An 8,675-nucleotide genomic window follows, 5' to 3' on the forward strand; every position below is an offset into this window, starting at 1 on the left:
CATGAGTGCAAAATAGACTTTAGCAGTATTTGGATAAAACAGACTCAGAAGGGTCTAAGATTTTCCCTGCTTGTAAGCTAGCAAGTTAGTCTGTTAAAATCTCATGTCCATATACTGAAATAAGAGCATAAGATCCTTAGATCAAAGGAGTAGGTCATGTATTACTCTCAGCAAAATCCACAGAGTACTTCTTCCAGGGTTCTCGCAGCAGGGTGAAGGTTAATTGTTTACATGTGCATCCAGGGAGCTGCACTACAGGAGAAGAAACCCAGAAAAGATTCTAAGTTTATATGGAACTGGTGGCGCATCTGCCTATCCTCTCCTCTAGAGTAAAAGGTCTTATTCATTAAGCAATTCTCTTTCAAGGAGACAGGGAGACGTCTCTATGTTTATTACCCTGGAATATGTTAAATGTGTTAGAGAAAAATAAGACAAGAGCTTTACATTTCCAAATCTCTCCAGAGGGATGCACTATCTCTAGCTTCCAAGGCATGTTTGTCTTTCAAATATGCCTTTCAAATACGCCTCTTGTTCAGAAGGCATGAACTGTACTCCTTAGAATTTGTATCTCAATACTACCAAGATTTGGTGATTGTTACATTTTATTTAAAATATTTCACCTACTTACTATCAAAACATATACATAATTCTTAAGACAGATTTTTTTTCTAAAAAAAAGTCTATGAAATGTCCTACATATTATTTTTTTCTTACTTCTAATAATCTAAGAAAAAAAAATTTCGAGCATCTATACATGACCACTTAGCTGGATACAGAAATTAACCCCTAGGAGATTACATGTGGGATTTACCACATACAAACACACATTAAAAAATAAAATGTGAGTCAAATATAAAACTAATAGAGGTAGTCAAAGCAGCTCTAAAGTTTTACTATTCACTGGCAACTGATGAATTTGATGAAATGTGCTTGCTACAGTGAAAGCAAAATAAACAGTTTAATAAAACTCTCTTTATAACATAGTTTTAACCTTTTAGGGACCTGAAGCAGGGAATAATTTTGGATATATATATATATATATATATCCCCCAAAAAAGTTTGTGTTCAAATAAATTTCAGATATCTTATGTAGAGATACCTGAAATTTATCTTATATAAGTTACCCTACATTAATTTGAACATAATCTTTTTTTTTTCTCGCAATGAACTTAAGATCCTGTGAAAATATTGCTGCAGACAAGACAAATACTTGCAAAACACTAGCAAGTGTAATCAGATGGAATAACCTTAAAATACAGTTCTACAAGAATTTGGAAATGAAGAACATATTTTCAGAGAAAAACTTCTCACGATACAAGACAAGCCATACATAAGAAAAGGAAGCTCTTCTTGCATCACAAAAACATCAATCACTTTAGCCATATGGTTTCTTGAGTCCAATAGCTTTTTCTCCTCTCATCTCTCTTCTTCACCTCTAAACTATATGCTATATTCAAAGCATAATGATTTCAAATTCGAAGATCTATCTAAGCTGAAGTCCAGGTCAAAATACATCAGATGTAGATGTTTTACATACATCTCTGTGTTGACTGTGGTTGATGTGCACTCAGCTTTCAGCTTTCATGCCCACCTCCTTCAAATACATTCTCCTGAAACAAAGTTCTGAAAGCTAAAATCTGCATTTCCCAGAACACACTGCAGTGAATACTCTGCCAATCAATTTCTTCCAGTTAAATGCATTTGTGCACTGTTTGCAAGGCAATTGTTTTTCTTATCCTGCAATCATGAGGACAAGATCTAGAGAAACCTTCTCTCAATACCCCAGGAGGTGAATAATTGAACAATGAAATGTGGAGACTGGTCACTGCTGCCATCACAGTACTCCCAAAGTTACAGGCTGGGCAATGGGATGTTATTGTAGAAAACACTTATGCACTATGCCAAAGCAACGAGGAGATAGTCTCTGATAAATCTTGAATGATAACTTTCCCTGATCCTCTGTGTTAAATAATGGCTTCCTTCTCTTCTGCTTCCATAATTTACATGATTTGCACATATGCTTCTCATGTATGACTCTCACAATAAATTTTAAAACACTTTGGACAATATAGGAATCTTTAAAATGAGACATTACTAATGGGTTTATGCTAATCAAGACAGTGCTGCCAATATCATTAAGCACATAGGCCAAAAGAGTAGATGTGAATGACAAAAGAAATGAGGATGTTCTTACTAAAAGAGCAGGTGTTCAAAAAAGCAACTGAAGGTTATCATAGGATTGCATCCTGTAAATCTTATTTCCGCTTGAATTTTTCCAAATATGAAAATGTTGTTTACTGTAATTCTGCAGACATTAAAATATGGTTGAAATGTCATCATCACTCAGAAACAGAATTGGTTGAGAATAGAGTCAAGTTAAAGTTTAAAAAATTGATGACCATATAATCCAGTTAGTGTTAGAAGTAGAACTGAGTGACTATATTTGAGAAACTAACAATATTTAACACGTGCCATATTACATAATGTGTTATAAATCCCTGACGAAAATGGTTATGTACAGAGTCTTCAAACTTCTCCTTTCTTGATTCTAATACATTGATAATGTCAACTCTGATGACTTCCAGTCCAGTTATGGACTTTACCACTAGAGCGTTCAATCTGAATCTTAGTTGTCTTTAAAAATAATGATAATAATAGTAATAATAATAATAATAATTCAGAACATTTTATCCTCAGGAAGAATTTCTGAGAAGCAGTTTCCCATGAAAATTAAAAGAGCAAAAGCATTCTTTGGTTTAGTTTTTCCACCCAAGATAAAGTTCATGGTCTCAGTGGGCTCAGCACAAGAATTCATAAAACATGATCTAAAATCCTCTGTTTTCTTTATGAAGAATTCATACATAACCCTGCATAATGTGTATGTAGAATGGCAGCCTGAGAGAGCAAAGCTTGTTTCACTCTTTCTGAGAACTGTGTAGTGATCTCAATCCCACATTTACATTCCATTTCCCAGATACATTTCCAAATGTTGAGAGACATTTAACAGAAAATGAGAATATTATCTCCCTAATCTACCTAGTTGGTCAATAATCAATTATCATAAAATATAAAGCTGATATGAAGAATTTAAAACATTTTTATTCATAGTCATTTCTTCAGCATAAAGAATGGTGCTGAATTTGACAGTGGCTTACAATATATAATTTGAGAACATGTTTTCTTAAGAAGCTGAGTGGTAGTCTTTGTAAATACACTTCTACGTGACTGGACATTCAAAGGAAATATTAAGTTTCTTGCAGAGAACTTTTTGTTTCAGGTTAACCAAGTAACTTATTTTGTCATTGTAGTGCTGCTTATTTCTTTCTTATTGTTTTGTTTCTCCACAGCCTACCACAAAGTTTACTAGTTTCTCTAAAAGGTAAAATTAAATCTGTCACTCCATAGTCGCTTAACTTTGGGGAGGATTTAAACGCGCGTGCACACACACACACACATGCACACACACATACACACACACACATGCACACATGCACACACACACATGCACACACACACATGCACACATGCACACACACACACATGCACACACACACATGCACACACACACACATGCACACATGCACACACACACATGCACACATGCACACACACATGCACACACACAGACACACACCACACAGAGACATTTATTAAATTGTCTATCAAGTACTACATTAGGAAACAAATAGATGCTGTTATTTATTTATATAAAATTTCAATGTGAAATACAATTCTCAGACAGGAGTCATTTAAATTGAGATGTCTAATTCAAAATACTTTTCTTCCCATTCCCATTACACCTTGCACATATTGAAATCATAACATTAATTATACTGAATTCTTATAATATGGTAAAAAGTTGTCATCCCCTTTCCCAGCCTCTACTATGAGCTCCTGCAGGGCAAATCTGTGTTTGATTCACCTTTATATTCTGAAAGCCTATGTCAGTGCCAGCACATAGTAAATCCTCTCTAAATATTTACTAAAAAGGCCAGGCATGATGGCTCATGCCTGTAATCCTAGCACTTTGGGAGGCCGAGGCGGTCAGATGCCCTGAGGTCAGGGGTTCAAGACCAGCCTGGCCAGCATGGGGAAACTCCATCTCTACAAAAAGATACAAATATTATCTGGGCATGGTGGCATATGCCTGTACTCCCAGCTACTCGGGAGACTGAGGCAGGAGAATCGCTTGAACCCAGGAGGCAGAGGTTGCAGTAAGCCAAGATCATGCCACTGCACTCCAGCCTAGATGACAGAGTGAGACTCTGTCTCCAAAAAAAAAATTGCTAAATGAAGAAGAATGAACACATTTGTTGATTTTTTTTCTTTAACACATTTGTCATATCTACAAGTCACATATAAATTGATGAAAACTTAAATGTTAACATATGACATAATTTAAATGGCCTCATAATTTTATTTCTCTTCTTACACCATTTTATTTAACTTCTTATTTATTCTTCCAAGTAGTTGTATACATATAAAAACACTTACAATATTGTGGGGGCTTTTCCTCCCCCTTTCCAGAGTTTGCCAGACATGTTGCTCGGAACCTTCCTATTTTTCATGTAAGAGCATATCTCAGAGATCTGTTCATTATTAGAACATAATGACTTTGACATTTTTAACAGCTAAACAGTACTCCATTCTAAATTGACAAAAAAAAAGTATATAGTAATTTCTCTGTAGTTTGTCTTTTAGAGCTTCCACTCAATCTTGTGCTACAGCAGACAACACTATACGTAAAGAAAATTTTTCAGGTCAATATATGGAAGGCAGTATGTTGGACAAATTCTCCAAATCAGAATTTCTGTGTCAAAATTACTTTTGTAAGATATATAAGACTAACAACGTGCCTTCCACATGGACGATGCCAATTTACCTCCTTTTCTGCAATTAATAAGAGTTGGTAGTTTATACATCATTTCCAATAAACCGAATTCTCAAACTTGAACTTTTGTCAATCTCCTCTACTAATTTTAGTCTAGATCTCTCTTAATAAATTGGGTTGGATATCTCTTCAGAGGTTATATAAACGTCCTTTTGTGTTTGTTCTTGAGCTTTTGTCCATTTTTCCATTCTGTTAGAAAGTAGCTGTTTGTTTGCAGGTGATATTTATATAATAGTGCGAGAAGTACTACTAAGTTATGTCTGATAATGTGCTATAAATATCTTATATTTATACAGTTTATTGTGTGTGTGTGTGCATAAACATGTGTGTATATATATGTATATATACACACATATATGTAGACATACACGCACACATATGAATGGATGTGTGTATGTATGGCAAAACGGACCAATCTTCATGAGTTTAAAAATATCAGAGTGTTAAAATCAGTATTGCATTAAGTCAGGGTTCTCCAGCAGGGCGGGAATAATAGGATATGTATATGAAAAGGGGTTTATTAAGGAGTATTGACTCACACGATCACAAGGTGAAGTATCACAATAGGCCGACTGCAAACGGAGGAACCAGGAAGCCAGTCCAAGTGCCAAAACCTCAAAAGTAGGGAAGCTGACAGTGGGGCCTTCATTCTATGGTCAAAGACCCAGAGCCCGTGGCAAACCACTGGTGTAGGTCCAAGAGTCCAAAAGCTGAAGAACAGGGAGTTCGATGTTTGAGGGCAGGAAGCATGTAGCACAGGAGGAAGATGGAGGCCAGAAAACTCAGCCAGTCTAGTCTTTCCCTGGCCCCTGGTCTGCTTTTATCCTAGCCACACTGGCTGCTGACTAGATGGTGTCCAACCAGATCAAGAGTGGGTCTGTCTCTCCTAGTCCACTGACTCAAATGTTAATCTCCTTTGGGCAACACCCTCACAGACACATCCAGGAACAATACTTTGCATCCTTCAGTCCAATCAAGTTGGCACTCAATATTAACCATCACAAGTATTAGGTCTCATTAACCTGGAGCTTTTATGACAATTGCAGTTGAATTCAATGCAATCTAATACTCTTGCCAGTTGTGACTATTTACTTGCTAGGAAGATATTTTGCTAAATAGAAATGTAAACCATAAATATTATATATGCTTAATAAAATAATATTTAAACTAGTTTAAAAGAAAATTATTAAATAAATGAAAAAGCAACATAAAAATTTAATGGTAAGATAAAAACCTGAATTAAACATTTTCATCTTTCCAATGGTCAGTTTTCTAAAGTGTCAAAAGAAGACTGTCATAACTTTACAACATAACTTCATCAAAACTGAGCATCTTTACTTCTTTGTTTTTTCTGTTTTACAAATCCAACTTAGAGTTTACAGTAGACGTATGATCATTCCAAAAGCAAATCCAAGATTCTTCTACTGCTGTCATTGTCACTTTAATAGCATAATAGCAACAACAGCATGCTACTTAGGCCCTTTATGTTTTAATAACCAGAGATGCCTTCAATGTTCCTCAAAAAAGAAAATTACTTTATGATGCCTGTGAACTGGAACAAAAACCGGGAGTATTCTTGCAATCTTTCTCTTCAGTGGCATCTCTAAACTACTCTTGGTTATTTTCCTCCTGACTCCTCCTCCCCTCTGTTTTTTAATAACATAATTTTGCTTTGTCAAATTATTTTATTTGCCTCTTGGGCAGAACCCTTAATCAAATTCAAGGTACCAATGGACTACCATATATACAGTGCCCTCTAACAGTCAAACTAAAGCTTCCTTCAGGAGGTAAAGAAAATGCAGTTGTTGTTTTTGTTTGTTTGCTTGCTTTTTTTGTTTTTGTTTTTGTTTTTGGTCGTTTGTTTGTTTTTGAGATGGAGTCTCCTTCTGCCGCCCAGGCTGGAGTGCAGTAGGGCAATCTTGGCTCACTGCAAGCTCCGCCTCCCGGGTTCCCGCCATTCTCCTGCCTCAGCCTCCCGAGTAGCTGGGACTACAGGCACCGCCACCACACCTGGCTAATTTTTTCTATTTTTAGTAGAGACGAGGTTTCAGCATGTTGGCCAGGATGGTCTCGATTTCCTGACCTCGTGATCCACCCGCCTCAGCCTCCCAAAGTGCTGGGATTACAGGCGTGAAGAAAATGCAGTTTTAAGCAACATAGGAGCAAGACACATAACATACTCTTTAAAATTAACTTAAAATGTCGAGTTTTTCTTGTTCTAGTCATAACTATCACAGGTGATATTTGCATAAAATATGGGTCTTTTGTTTTAATCTTTCAAAAAACTCCAGTCTATACCCCTCCATACATACTCCAAACTAGCTCTGATCATTTAAGGTTATGTTACAAAAGAGAAATTAAGGGAAAATCATTAACAGACACAGATTTTTAAAAATTACATATAAGCTTATTGACATATAAAATATTTCAACTAGCAATAAAGATAAAAGTAAATAACACAAAGGTAAAGATAAGCAGGTTGATTAATATAATAGAATTTTCTTCTTGCTAGAGGAATAGTTTCTTGTTTCAGTTATGTTTATAGGTATTTGTTGAGCTCTGTCATCCTTATGAAGAAACACCTTCTTTCTGCTTCATCAGTGCATGCTGTGATATGTAATTTACAGGTCAGAAAATATGCATTGTGCTATCTTTGGACAATCTGCAGCTGTTAACATTGGTTTTTACCACATACACGTGTATGCACACACTCATACACAGCTGGCTTTTGAAAGAATCACTTTATCATTTAACAAAGGAGGTATCCTCTTTTGTTACAGTACTTTGATACAGTATTACATGGAATTAAATTAAATAATATAATGGAGTCAGTTAAGGTCAGATATTTCAGTCTTGACTGTACAGTTATATATAAATGTAGATTTCGTGAAACAGAGGGATATTTTGTCCCACCAGCCTCATTAATGTCCCTAAAGATTTCATGCCTAAATTTGCAAGTATTATATTTCAAATGAAGCCTGCTGTTATTTACTTTCCAACTTCTTTCTGGCACATTTATTCTTTATGTTCAGAATTGTAATAAAAAAGGCTGAATGGAATCTCCTTTGGTTATACAGCACGTGGAAGGATTAATATAGAACCATGTGGCAAATAAAGTGTTTTCCTGTTTAGAAAGGAAATCCTAGCCTCTGCTTTCAGAAGGAAACATTTTGGTTTCTTCTACTATTAAGTAGAAATTTATTTTCTAAAAATATTTTTTACGTGTTTATAAATTGTTAGCAAAAAACATGAGATAACTCGATTTTATGTATTTGAGTTTGTATATATTAAATAGTTGAAAATTGATTGACAACATTAAATTTGTTTTCTAGGCTCTATTGGGATAAGGAATAAAAAGAAATGTAATCAAACCATCTCAAGAACAGCACTGTGAACCTGTGAACAATCTCCAAAGTTAAGCCATTTTAGCGAGATTAACAAAAGACTATAGTTTTCCCCATGAGATGTTGAATAGAGACACCGAGGGAAATGTTCCATTATGTATCAAGTGCTATGTATATATTCCTGCCTGAGGTGAATTAAAGAACACCAATTAAGTGTTCTTTACATGCAAGCTAACTTTTCTTTTAGTGGAAAACTGTAACGGTTTTAGGAAATGTGTCTTCATATTTCAGCTGATATAAAAGGATGATGAGTTTCTAGAGCATTTGGCAAAATAACCCAAATTGAAGAAGATTTTTTTTTCAATTACCAAAAGAATGTTAAAAACAATTTAACAAAGGTCGTGGCATAACACAAAGAAGTACATGACACCAAGGAACAA

This window comes from Colobus angolensis, unplaced genomic scaffold (genome assembly GCF_000951035.1).
Source record: "Colobus angolensis palliatus isolate OR3802 unplaced genomic scaffold, Cang.pa_1.0 Scaffold73, whole genome shotgun sequence".
Lineage (NCBI taxonomy): Eukaryota > Metazoa > Chordata > Mammalia > Primates > Cercopithecidae > Colobus > Colobus angolensis.